This window comes from Lissotriton helveticus, chromosome 6, assembly GCF_964261635.1.
Source record: "Lissotriton helveticus chromosome 6, aLisHel1.1, whole genome shotgun sequence".
NCBI lineage: Eukaryota > Metazoa > Chordata > Amphibia > Caudata > Salamandridae > Lissotriton > Lissotriton helveticus.
The window spans coordinates 705,816,933-705,831,570 of NC_136067.1; positions in this window are offsets into that span (position 1 = coordinate 705,816,933).

Below are 14,638 nucleotides of genomic sequence, written 5' to 3' on the forward strand. Positions count from 1 at the left end.
TTCAGATATTGACCACATAATGCTTCCTGTTTCAGACTGCGAAGCTTACAGGAGAGTGACTGTGGTTAGATGTGGGAGTGGCGAGCAAAGGGACTTCAGAACTGAGTGGAAAGCACATGGTGGGGACCGCACATGGTGGTGCAGATGTACGTTGTTACAACGCATGTTGTAACAAAGCATGCCTTTACCACGCAAGTCTTACAACGCAAGTCCTTACAACGACTTGCATTGGAGGGTGTGGATTTAGGAATCTTATAATTTTATATTCCAACACCAGTCCCCGTAACAGTAGGGAAGGTGTTGGAATATAAAATTGCAAGATTCCTTATCCCACAGCGCCATCCAGCGCAAGTCGTAGTAACGACTTGCGTTGTAATAGCTGCGGGGTAAAGGCACTGTGGTGTAAAAACCGCGTCGTAAACGATGTTCCCCGGTGGTGCTGGTCAGGACTGTCTTAACAGCATTATAGACCCCCGGGCAAAGCAGTGCACTGGGACCTGCCTACACAACCTTTCATAGGAATAAAAATGCTTAACGGAAAATTAGTGTTAAATTCTGGTCTGCATGGGTCCCCTATGCTCGTGGGAGCACCTCGGGCAAATGTCCTACATGCCCATGTGTTAAAATGGTACTGGTGCGGGTGATGCAAGTGGTGGCGAAGGTGACTCTGACAGGTGCTTGCAGCTATGTGGAGTTGAGAGGCTGTGATGGGAGGAAGAGGAGGGAAGGAGGAGGAGGCAGAAGCACGGTGGGATGAATTAGCAGGTCTACGTGCAAGCTCGCAGATAACTTACCTTCTGGATGGGGAACCTGGATCCCTAATAACGTATGTACCGAACATCTTCACAACAGGATACACGATAAACCTCAGACTTTAACAGAAAAAAGTTACAGACAGGGTTGAACTGGCCAATACTGCCCATTAGGCAATGCCCAATGGTTTTTGTGTGTGTGGGCATGTACTATTGTCTGCTGGACTGGGATTTATTGTCGATTGCCATTATATTAAAACAAACATTGACTGTAGCAAGCTCAACTCCACTCAGTCTTCCACATATTGCAAACATTTAGTTCCAGAATGCCCCAGTTTGCAAAGATGGGCCATTTTTAGGTCTCGCCTGTCGATGCGCATGCGCATCGAGCTTGCGAGCCTATTGCGGCTTTAACAACGTTTAACTAAGAAGCAAGGAATCGTGGCGATTCCTTGCAGTGCCCGTGACTTTTAAGCTCAATGCGCATGTGCATTGAGCTTAAAAGCGCGTGCACATCAGTTCCCTCAGCCGCACTCCAGGCCCCTGCTGTTTTCACACCCCCTCCCCGCTCCGCCCCCTCCCCTGCCCGCCGTGTCGCATTTCTCCTCCCCCCTCCCCTTCTCTGCCTTCCCTCCGTCTTGTCTCTTCACTTCGCCGTGCCTCCCCTACTCTCCTCCCCCTCCTCCTCCTACTCTCCTCCCCCCTCCTCCACCTACTCTCCCGAGCGAGCTTCAATCTTGTTTGTAAAAGAGATAACTTGCCAGTTTTATAAAGTCAAGTTCGGAATACATTACATTGTCCCAAGATGATTTACGAGCAGGTAGAGGAAATGCGCCATGATTCTGTTATCCCTCCCGCCGTTCACTGCTTTGGTTCCCGCTGCCATATTAGCATGCAGCTGTGTGAAATAGCAGCGGAGTTTACACAGATACGAAAAAAAAAAAAAAAAAAAAGATAGTTCTGGTGCGCCATGGCTGCACCAGCTTCAAAAAACAAAGGGCATGATTCCAAAGGGGAATATGGAAAAGGAGGGACTTACACAAAAGGCCACAGACAGCCGTAGTTTTCAATAGGCTCTAACGCAGATCGGAAATGCGGCACTTTTTACGCATGTTCATAATGACAAAATGAATCTGCACGCGAGACGCATGTGCAAAAATTGCTGTTCTAACATGCGTTTGTCACTTGCACAGAATATGCACCAGGTACCGGTGGTAGGGGTGTGGGAGGTCCTGTGATTTGCACCTGATACACTTTATTTTCATTGGACAGTGTTAAGCCAGCAGTAGGAGACAGAAGTGTCCCCGCTGAGTGAGTTGAAGGTCAAACCTATGCCTCTACTCTTGTACGCCATGATCAATAGAGTAGAACATTGTATGTGTACCTCATAAGGGATAGGAATGTAATTCAATCGATTAAGGTGCAGGCTGTTTCAAGGTCCATACGTGTCAAAGCTTCTCCCATATGTGATATGGGCGCATAGATGGGGGCACTCTGACATCAGCAGGACCCGTTCCTTCACCCATATGCCTCGCTTTATCATTTCATTTTGGGGTTTTGAAAAGTGTGAGCAACTATTCCTTTGGCGGCCTCGGAGCCTCACGGGAGCCAGCGTTTATAGAGTAGCAGCTGCACGCCCACTGCTCTGATATGCACAGTCCGGCATGGTTAACACCCCAGCCCCACCCCACAAAATCCAGGCCTGCGGCCAAAACGAATTAGAGCAGGTACGATTATTATTTCGCCGTTACATGCCATTAATTTCCCTTTCACGCACGACCTTGTACACTCTGCTGCACTTTATATGTGATCAAATGAAGATGGAAAGTGCATTCCTCGGGCTTTGTAAGTTATCCACGGTGTACTTCCTTGTGGCAGCGCCTGCATTGCATATTACTTACTTGTCGTTCCAACTGATCTGCAAATAACACATTTGCATCACCAAAAGTGGAAATAAGCTGCCATTTTCTCAACTTCTGTGTGTACTGTACCGTAGCCCCCACAAAAGTCCCACAGTCAGCAACAGTGGTAACATCTCTTGTTTATTTTCTCTTCCTTGTTTGTTATATCTTCCTCCGCATTGCTGGCTCGCCCCTCCCCCTCCACAGCGGCCCTTATTGTCACCTCGGCTTACACTCACCCCTCCTTTCTCCCCTTTAGGCTGCTTTCGGATGCTTTGTTCGCAGCTTGTCATTTACTTTTGCATTGTGGGCGTATTATGATTATATTTCTTAGGGAAGGGTAGTGCTAGTCCAAGGTACATTGCGCGCTCCCACCTTTCTCTGGCCTCGTCTTAATTTGTCTCTGTAAATAATTAAAATTTAGCATCTGAGGTATTGCGGGTTACCTGTAAATGTGAAGCAATCTAATTTTAGTTTCTGATTTGACGTTTCTGAATTTAAAAGTTTGTTTTCATTTATCTGAACAAACCTTTTACTGGCACAGTTGTAACTGTTCTCACTGTGGATACAATCATGTTTGCAAGCGCTGCTTCTAGTTCGAACCTTTGTAGACAGGGCCTATACTGAGCGTGTTCTTGTGCTAGGGCTTAATTTCAGCCGGGGTTTACCGGTGCGCACATTGGCGTTTAATTCCTGGCGCTTACTCTGGGCATGTTGTAATACATATTACTTAAGGAATATGCTGTTTCCGTTTTTTAACACCCAAAAGTGTAAGTTATCTGTGTTCTGCTTATTATGTTATTCATCCTAGGTGTCTGGGCCACGGCAACATTTGTGCTCTTGTGCTGCCCACACAGGAAGCACACCAGCCCCCTCACTGTAATAGGAGGCAGACCCAGCACCTCTCCCATACTTCTAACAAACAGCTCTACAGTAAACAGTCTGTGTACTGCTTCTTATCACTGCAATCTATCTCCGTTCACTGGCTCCTCACCCGCCCCCTTCACTCCTCTCTAAACATTCCTTCCCATGGCGTTTGGATCTCGGGAGAGAGCAGTGGCACACAGCTGCATTCCTCCCCTGTTGTTGAAGATTTTACCACTAATTAACACAGTGCAGTCGAGGTCGCTTTCACTTTTGTGTCCGCGCTTCTTTTACTGGTGAATTTCATGCCTATCTGTGCTCCTCACATTCACGCATAATAAAGTGTAATTCATAAAGCACATTCGGTACCCCTCACTGTGCAGGTCGCAATAACTGACTTACTTTAATAATTGGGTGGCAATAGAAATATCCAACACTCCAACATGTATCACAGTGAGCTGAGCACGTTGTTATAACTACTTCCCTTTTGACAAACTGCGATACACACTGTGACAAAGGCACACTTCCACGTCTCTCTGGCCTTCTTTTTTTTTGCCTCTGTAAATAATTAACATTGGCACCTGGTGGATTGCGGGTTACCTGTAAATGTGAAGGATGTAAATTCATTTTCTGTTTTCACGTTTCTGAATTTAAAAGTTGTTTTCATTTATCTAAACAAACCTTTAACGGGCACAGGTGGAACTGTTCAAACTAATAGATACAATAATGTTTGTAAGCGCTGCTTCTACTTAGAACCTTTGTAGGCAGCGCCCAGAATGAGCGCGTTCTTGGGCTGGGGGCTTAATTTCAGCAGGAGTCTACTGGTGTGACCGTTGGCACTTAATCATTAACACTTGCATTTTGTGTGTATTATGAAACATATTTCTTATTTAATCTTCTGGATACTGTTGGACTGCTGTACTAGAGGTAAGATGTGTAGCTACCTCAGCAGTTCATAGTCTTCTAGCTGCCATTGGTAGGGCCCATAACTATACCTTTTTATATTGTAGTATGCTACATTTAGTTTGTCTTGATGAAGACACATGAAAAGGTGTTGCAAGGGGTCAAAACGCTTATGCTTCCACTGATACCGTTTGCAAATAATTCTATGCATTGCAGCCTTCACATTGGGTGAAGTCGGTGCCCTTGCAAATAATTTATTGTAGAAGCCAAAAAAGAGACGTTGTTTCTCTTTTTAATTAACTTTCTCCATGCACCTAATACTTGTTCACTTGCACTGTGCTGCGACTTGGAGCACATTTTGATGAACTATAGTTTTTGTGTAGTTGTGACAAATCTATATATAGCTTATTTTGAATTTTATACAAGTGTTTACTCTATATCAATTTTTTCTCAGCACTTCGTCGGAGACCATTTGCTTTCTTGCTCCCTCGTTTGTATACCGCTTCCCACTCACAACCACCAGTATTTTATTTTATTTTTATTAACATGCTTTCCTCACTCACCCTCACTCACCCTCACCCTCACTCACCCTCACCCTCACTCACCCTCACTCACCCTCACCCTCACTCACCCTCACCCACACTCACCCTCACCCTCACTCACCCTCAACGCCTCACCCTCACTCACCCTCAACCCCTCACCCTCACTCACCCTCAACCCCTCACCCTCACCCACCCTCAACCCTTCACCCTCAACCCACCACTCACCCTCACTCTCACTCACCCTCACTCACCCTCAACCCCTCAGCCTCACCCTCACTCACCCTCAACCCCTCACCCTCAACCCCTCACCCTCACTCACCCTCAACCCCTCACACTCACTCACCCTCACCCTCACTCACCCTCAACCCCTCACCCTCACCCTCACCCACACTCACCCTCACCCTCACTCACCCTCAACGCCTCACCCTCACTCACCCTCAACCCCTCACCCTCACTCACCCTCAACCCCTCACCCACCCTCAACCCTTCACCCTCAACCCACCACTCACCCTCACTCTCACTCACCCTCACTCACCCTCAACCCCTCAGCCTCACCCTCACTCACCCTCAACCCCTCACCCTCAACCCCTCACCCTCACTCACCCTCAACCCCTCACACTCACTCACCCTCACCCTCACTCACCCTCAACCCCTCACCCTCACTCACCCTCACTCACCCTCACTCACCCTCACTCACCCTCACCCTCACTCACCATCAACCCCTCACCCTCACCCACCCTCACTCACCCTCAACCCCTCACCCTCACTCACCCTCACTCACCCTCAACCCCTCACCCTCACCCAGCCTCACCCACCCTCACCCACCCTCACCCACCCTCACCCACCCTCACCCACCCTCACCCACCCTCACCCTCACTCACCCTCAACCCCTCACCCTCAACCCCTCACCCTCACTCACCCTCAACCCCTCACCATCACTCACCCTCAACCCCTCACCCTCACTCACCCTCAACCCCTCACCCTCACTCACCCTCAACACCTCACCCTCACTCACCCTCAACACCTCACCCTCACTCACCCTCAACCCCTCACCCTCACTCACCCTCAACCCCTCACCCTCACTCACCCTCACCCTCACTCACCCTCAACCCCTCACCCTCAACCCCTCACCCTCAACCCCTCACCCTCACTCACCCTCACAACACATATTGTGTTACAATAGGTGTCACATTTGCGAAAGATAAAACTATCTAGAGATGTAGCATAACGACCAGAGCTGCCATAGAAGTCACGTAAATACAAAACATGTTGCATTCCAAATGCTATAGGTGTCACATTCGCAAAAGTTATAACTATTGGCATTGTAAATGACAAAGCCATCAATTTAGCAATTTTAACAACGAAAAAATAAATAAATTATGTCATTTACAAGACCAATAACTACAACTTTTCTAATGCGAAACCTATTGCATTCCAACCCCACTCACCCACGCAACGCCACTCACACACGCAACGCCACTCACACACGCAACGCCACTCACACACGCAACGCCACTCACACACGCAACGCCACTCACACACGCAACGCCACTCACACTCCACTCATCCACGCAACGCCACTCATCCACGCAACGCCACTCATCCACGCAACGCCACTCATCCACGCAACGCCACTCATCCATTTGCAAAACGAAAAAAGTTAAACTCTTCTATTGCGAGACCTATTGCATTTTCAATGCTTGTTATCTAAGTCACTAATTGAGGCTACTTTTACTTTGGTGCCTCGGCCTATTTTCTATTCCAGTGCAGCCCTTGCTACAGGTCCTTAGGACATAACCAGCAAAGAGTAATCTGTGTGTGCAATTTTAGAGCTCACATATTTGATTAACAGGTTAATATCCATACTTTAAAATATGAATTGACTACAAAGTTTAGTGATGTGCCACATGGGGGCCGACAGTCTGAGCTGAGCGGTCGCGGTCTCGTCACCTCAGAACAGATGGGAAAGGAAAAACTGATACAATGGATGTAACTATTTAAAGTTTACCTGCTCTTGCCAACTTGCCTGATACTCTCCCGCAGCCTACGCCGCATTTCAGTATTACGTGTGTATTCGCGTTGGAGCCGTGGTCAGCCAGCCCCCTTACACGACTTGCTTTCGGACATATCCTCGTAGGCCGCGGTTAAGGTCAAGGCTCGTGTCGGAGCTTTTTGCCGGTTCTCCTGGGCGGGGAGGTTCCGCCACGGTCGCCGCTGTGGCTGAGGCCGCAGGGAGTGCCGACCTGCCGCCACGAGGTGGGATCTGGGCAGAGGCAGTGCCACGTCTCGCCAGAGGGCGACGCGTAGCGGCCAGAATCAGGCTTTGGAAGGGTGGAAGCTTGTTTGCGATACTGAAGGTGGCTGAGCAACAGGAGGGCGGGAGAAAGGACGCTGCAGGAGATGACGGCCTCCCGCAGATAACCCCGGTAAGGAGGAAGGGGATGGGGTCGCAGGGGCCTTTTCTTGAAGGAGAGAGTGCTAAAATAAATGTGGAATGTGCGGATTGTGTAAAACCTGGAAGCGCTGGGGCGCAACAGAAGCTTTCAGGGGTGAACAATAATAGATCTTAAGCAAATAGTATCCCAAACAGGTACACCCTATGAAGTAAAGACGCCTGGGGGGCGGATGTATCGCCCACAGAAATTTCTCCAGGCTATACCTTATAAAAAAATAGGCAGGTGGAGAAAGTGACCATTCACTCCTATTCGGACGAAAAAAAGCTAAAAAAGCTGCTAAACCAAAAAACAAACAGATTAAGCAAACCAACTTAGCAACCTCACTCATTACTCCCTCCCTGCTGACCTATTTCAAAGTACAAGCTCAGACTCCAGCAGTGAGCATACAGATCAACCAAGACCTCGCAAATCCTGAAAGAAGATCAGATACAGGGGGTCTTTCAACCACTGGTGACAGTGAAGGCTCAAGAGTCATGGAGCAATAAATCGATGCAATTCCCCTGGAGAACATCTTTGCCTGTTTAACAGAAACAGCAGGAATGATAGACTCTGAAGTTACACCACAGCCCGATTTTAACCAACAAGCCACAGCACAGCGACTCCCCAAAACTCCTAATGCTAACACCAATACCCCAACTTCAAATCTTGCCTCAAGCACTGTTCCCACGGAAGTAAGCCTATCAAGACGACTAGTTGGACAAGAAGGGGGACTGTGCTAGAATGCAATGGGGTCTAGCTCCACTACAGAGAATCTACTTTTAGGTTTGATCTCAGAAATGAGAGAGAAATTCAACGTATCATAAAACAATCAACAGAGGATCCAAGGAGTCTGCGAAACATTGGGGAAAAAAATTAAATAATCGGCAGAGTGGAAGCAGTAGAAGTCGCAGTCGATGATCTCTCGGAATGGGTTAATGAGAACTCAGGAGAGATCAGGAGATTAAATCAGACGGACAAAGAATTGGCAGACAAACTAGAGAGTTTGGAAAATAACGCTAGAAGAAACATCATTCGGATTCTAAATATCCCGGAAGACCTTGAAGGTGGGGACATTAAGTCCTTCATAATTAATCTCTTAAATGAAGCCCACCCTGAGATTGAGAAAATAACCCTTGAAAATGGCATCCAGAGAGTACACCGGGACCCCTTTACTAGACATCCTGTCAAAAAAAACTCCAGGAAAGTATTAGGAAACTTTAAAACATACTCGATAAAAGAAGCTGTCCTCTCAGAGGGGCTAAAAAAAGGGGAATACAACAAGGGAGACTGATCTTTCCGTATAAGATTGGATATTTCACGTACCACACAGATCTGTTGACTGGGTGTGAGTGTTTGATTGGTTCAGATGCTCCGTCCATCACCACCCCCTTTTGTACCACTTTGCTCGCCATAAGTTGGCAGGGTATGCTCAGGCGTGAGTCCCTTGCTCACTTTGCCACTGGATTCAAGCAAGCTGGGCTGAAGACGGCTGAAATGCCAGAAACCGGTCCTCGGAAGCTTGTTTCCGGTCCAGGGAAGGCATGGCTTGGCAGTTCGGGCTGGACTGTTCCCATGAGGCACAGGGTCAGACTGATTTGCATATGACCATGTCGGAACTGGGGTGGTAGAGTGGGCTAAAGAACAGTGATGGATTAAACCCAGATCGGTTGACTGGGTGTGAGTGTTTGATTGGTTCAGATGCTCCGTCCATCGCCACCCCCTTTTGTACCACTTTGTTCGCCATAAGTTGGCAGGGTATGCTCAGACGTGAGTCCCTTGCTCACTTTGCCACTGGATTCAAGCAAGCCGGCTGAAGACGACTGAAATGCCAGAAACTTGTCCTCGGAAGCTTGTTTCTGGTCCAGGGGAGGCATGGCTTGGCAGTTCGGACTGGACTGTTCCCATGAGGCACAGGGTCAGACTGATTTGCATATGGCCATGCCTGAACTGGGGTGGCAGAGTGGGCTAAAGAACAGTGATGGATTAAACCCAGATCGGTTGACTGGGTGTGAGTGTTTGATTGGTTCAGATGATCCGTCCATCACCACCCCCTTTTATACCACTTTGTTAGCCATAAGTTGGCTGGGTATGCTCAGACATGAGTCCCTTGCTCACTTTGCCACTGGATTCAAGCAAGCCGGGCTGAAGACGGCTGAAATGCCAGAAACCGGTCCTCGGAAGCTTGTTTCCGGTCCAGGGAAGGCATGGCTTGGCAGTTCGGGCTGGACTGTTCCCATGAGGCACAGGGTCAGACTGATTTGCATATGGCCATGTCGGAACTGGGGTGGCAGAGTGGGCTAAAGAACGGTGATGGATTAAATCCAGATCTGTTGACTGGGTGTGAGTGTTTGATTGGTTCAGATGCTCCGTCCATCACCACCCCCTTTTGTACCACTTTGTTAGCCATAAGTTGGCAGGGTATGCTCAGACGTGAGTCCCTTGCTCACTTTGCCACTGGATGCAAGCGAGCCGGGCTGAAGACGGCTGAAATGCCAGAAACCGGTCCTCGGAAGCTTGTTTCCAGTCCAGGGAAGGCATGGCTTGGCAGTTCGGGCTGGACTGTTCCCATGAGGCACAGGGTCAGACTGATTTGCATATGGCCATTTCTGAACTGGGGTGGCAGAGTGGGCTAAAGAACGGTGATGGATTAAACCCAGATCTGTTGACTGGGTATGAGTGTTTGATTGGTTCAGATGCTCCGTCCATCACCACCCCCTTTTGTACCACTTTGTTCGCCATAAGTTGGCAGGGTATGCTCAGACGTGAGTCCCTTGCTCACTTTGCCACTGGATTCAAGCAAGCCGGACTGAAGACGGCTGAAATGCCAGAAACCGGTCCTCGGAAGCTTGTGTCTGGTCCAGGGGAGGCATGGCTTGGCTTTTCGGGCTGGACTGTTCCCATGAGGCACAGGGTCAGACTGATTTGCATATGGCAATGTCTGAACTCGGGTGGCAGAGTGGGCTGAAGAACGGTGATGGATTAAATCTAGATCTGTTGACTGGGTGTGAGTGTTTGATTGGTTCAGATGCTCCGTCCATCACCACCCCCTTTTGTACCACTTTGTTAGCCATAAGTTGTCAGGGTATGCTCAGACGTGAGTCCCTTGCTCACTTTGCCACTGGATGCAAGCAAGCAGGGCTGAAGACGGCTGAAATGCCAGAAAACGGTCCTCGGAAGCTTGTTTCCGGTCCAGGGAAGGCATGGCTTGGCAGTTCGGGCTGGACTGTTCCCATGAGGCACAGGGTCAGACTGATTTGCATATGACCATTTCTGAACTGGGGTGGCAGAGTGGGCTAAAGAACGGTGATGGATTAAACCCAGATCTGTTGACTGGGTGTGAGTGTTTGATTGGTTCAGATGCTCCGTCCATCACCACCCCCTTTTGTACCACTGTGGGAGTTGGGGAAGCAGATACAAGAACTGAAGACCTTAGGGGCCAATGAGAAACTCCAATTCCCTGCCTCCCTGAAGGTGATGTGGAAGAATGAAATGTTTAATTTTAGAGATCCCAAGGAGATTAGTGCTTGGATTCAACAGATTAAAAGTTCATCCTGTTAAAGAATTAAACATAATTGCTACCTACCCGTCAGGGGAGGTGAGGTGAGAGGCCAAAGACAAGAGGCCCTTAGAACGCCTCTAGAGACGAGGGAGGGTTCCCCAGGGTCCAAGGGAAAGCACCACGAAAAAATCTAATAAAAAATGTTAATCACAGGGTGGGGGAGCATATGGGGAAAAATTCAAAAAAATTGTCCTCATTAACATAACATGTTTTTAGGAAATAAGATGTTGAGGTGGAAGGGTATTCTCATTGGGTTGTCTTTCGTTGACAACTATGGATAGATCACAAACCTTAAGGATTCTAACCTGGAATGTGAACGGCCTTAGGTTCCCTACCAGAAGAAGGAAAATTCTGGAATATTTGTATCTCACAAAATACAACATTATGTTAGTTCTGGAGTCACATCTCACGAAAGAAGAATGGGTAGGAATACTTAAAGACCACACGTGGATAGAACATTGGGGCATATTACCAACAACTAGCGATAATTATCGCTATGTTGGTTTAGCGGCGATATTTTTATCGCCGAGCTGCCACGATTTTTATCGCTTAGGAGCCTTGATATTATCAAGGTTTATCTCCTAAGCGATAAAAATCGTCCGAAATGCATGAATATCGCTGAAAAGTCATTCATGCATTACTGAGCTAATGCTCTTAGCCATGTTATCCACCTACCATTGGATAACATGGCTAAGAACTGCTATGAACATGGCTAAGAACTGCTATGGGGCAGGTGTTAGCGTTTGGAGATATTCGCGCTTAGCGCGAATATCTCCAAAAGTTGGTAATAGGAGATAGCGATGTTAGCGACTGTTTCCAGTCGCTAACATCTTGGCACGCCCACTTTGCATGTCATCAGTGATAAATATCACTGACATGCAAAGCGGGGCCCAAGATGGTCGCTATCTCCTACTAGCTGTCGCTAACTGGTGTTAGCGACAGCTAGGTAATAGGGAGATCATTTTATCTCTGCTTTCTTGGCTTTTAAAGCCAAAAAAGCGGAGATAAACCCCCTTGATAATATGCCCCATTGTTTCTATTCAACACAGTCAGCTCCAATAAAAGGCTTAGCTATTATTGTCAGGGGAAATACACAGATGGCTATTGGGAATGTAGTGGCAGACACCCATGGCAGATGGGTTACTGTTAGGGAAAAAATGAACTCAATCTCTATAACGCTGGTCAGTTATTAGGGCCCTGAGATAGATCACCCGACCCACCTCCAGTCCCTGTTTCTTCAGTTGGGAGATGTAAATGACCGTATTATAATGGGGGGAGACTTTAATGTAGTATTAAATCCCAATCAGGACTTTACATACAAAAATAATAAAGCCACAAAAAACTAGGAAAACTCTGTAACGGTTAATGGCAGAGTGTGGGCTCCTGGCCATATGGGAAGAGAGAAGACAAACTCCAGGGTCAATAGGGGAAAAATTCACCTATCATAATAATAAACACGGCCACCGCTCAAGGATTGATTTTTTTCTTGGTGGACCGTAGTACTAGTAGGGACACGCTTAGAGTCACACACTTGCCAGAGCATTTATCTGACCATTCGGCTGTTCTTCTGGAAATTGCTCTGACACAGGGCCCCTCTTCTTGAAGATGGACTCTGAGTCGTGTGATACTTTTGGAGCCCTCATTCACTGAAAAGCTAAAAATAGCTACAAAAGAGTTCTTTTTAATTAATATGAACTCAGCAGCCCACCATATAGTTTGGGACTCATAGAAAGCCTTTTTAAGAGGACTATTAACCTCTCTCTCCATTGCACAATATAAGAAAGCAAAAGATAATATTAAAATAATGGAAGCAAAGATAGCCCAAAAATCTTTAGAATTAGAACTACCTCCAACTGATCCATTCAATACTCAACAGCTAACTCTAGCCAGGAATGAGTTAATAGGCCACCTAGAGGCTAGAAACAAAAAGAAATGGGAGGCAAACAAACTTGCACACCACGAATATGGAGATGGGTGTGGAAAATTCCTGGCTTGGAAAACTAAATCTGACTATGTCAGAAACACTGTAAAGAGCCTAAAATGTTCGACCACCGGGAATTTAATAGGGAGGTTCTGAGATCGAGGAAGATTTTGATAAATTCTTTTCAGATCTATATGCTGAAGATTTAAGCTTACCTAAAGAACAACTGGAAGCCTTCTTTCAAGATCTTCAACTTCCCACTCTTTCAGATACAGATAGTTATAAATTGAATAACCAATCACGCTAGAGGAAGCACTGCAAGTTATTAGAATGTTAAAAAAAGGGAAAGCAGCAGGTCCCGATGCTATCCCAAACGAAGTTTATGTTATACTAAAGGATGATTTTGCACCATTTCTGCATCAACTTTTTAATTCCATATACACTCTGGCTCAGGAGTTACCAGCATCCTGGAATGAGGCCACTATTACGAAACCTGAAACCTAATAAAAATCCACAATTATGTGAATCTTATAGACCCATTTCACTTTTAAACAGCAACCTCAAACTCTGCACCCAAATTCTCACCAAAAGGCTAGATAAAGTTGCAGGCTCTTTAGCCCATCCAGATCAGAGGGGCTTTATGAGAGGGCGACAACTGAACCAACTAACCCATGACCTCATCAGAGCGATAGATTTGGCAAATCTGTATGAGATCCCATTGGCAGTTTTAACATTCCATGCAGCCAAAGCCTTCGATAGGATCAGTTGGCTCTTTTTAATAGAAGCCGTCCAACGCTTTAATTTGGGAGAAACTTTTGTAATAGCAGTAAAGGCCCTTTATAAAAATCCTACGGCCAGGGTCCTGTTAAATGGAAATTTAACAAAACGACTTAAAATTTCACTAGGGACCCGACAGGGCTGCCCCCTTTCGCCCTTATTTTTCAACATATATATTGAGCCTCTGGCACTTAAACTAAGATCGTGTCACAGTATCCCGCCTTTTAGTTGTCTGGGCTGGGAAAAGAAAATAGGCTTATATGCCGATGATCTTATGATTTTGACAAGGGATGTAGAACAGGCACTTCCAGAAATCCGGTCCCAGTTGGAGAATTTTGGGAACATGTTTGGATACGCTGTCAATCAAGAAAAAATAGAACTGATGATATGGAATTCCCATTATAAAAGCGATCTTGAAACACAACAAATAAGATATCTTGGGGTGCAAATTATAACAAATCTATACAAGATAGTCCAAATAAATTTTGAAAGAACTTTGGCAAGTGTGCAACAACCGCTGCAGGCATGGGAGTCTCTTCCACTCTCTATTTTGGGCAGATCTAACCTGCTGAAAATGTCAATTTTACCAAAATTCACTTTTTTGTTTGACACTATTCCTTTATAATTTGGTTTAGGAAAGCACAGGGGCTCTTCTCTTCCTTTATGTGGGGTAGGAAAAATCCCAGAATTTCCCAGAAAAAACTTCGGAGGAAAAAAGCTAATGGGGGTATAACCACCCCTGATTTATACTTATATTACTGTGCTTTCCATTGTAAAAATTCACGCCAACTCCTAAACAACAGCCAGACCTTTTCACCTTTATGTAAAGCCCTAACTCAAACACATAACACACAAGCTGATTTCTTCCTTTTAAAATGTGGTCAACCCAAGTTTTTCAAAAAGGTTAAACTGAAGACTCTTAAAGCTGCCACCAAAGTCTGGGTTCAAGTGAGGACACTGCTAGGTATACCCTACTATAACCAG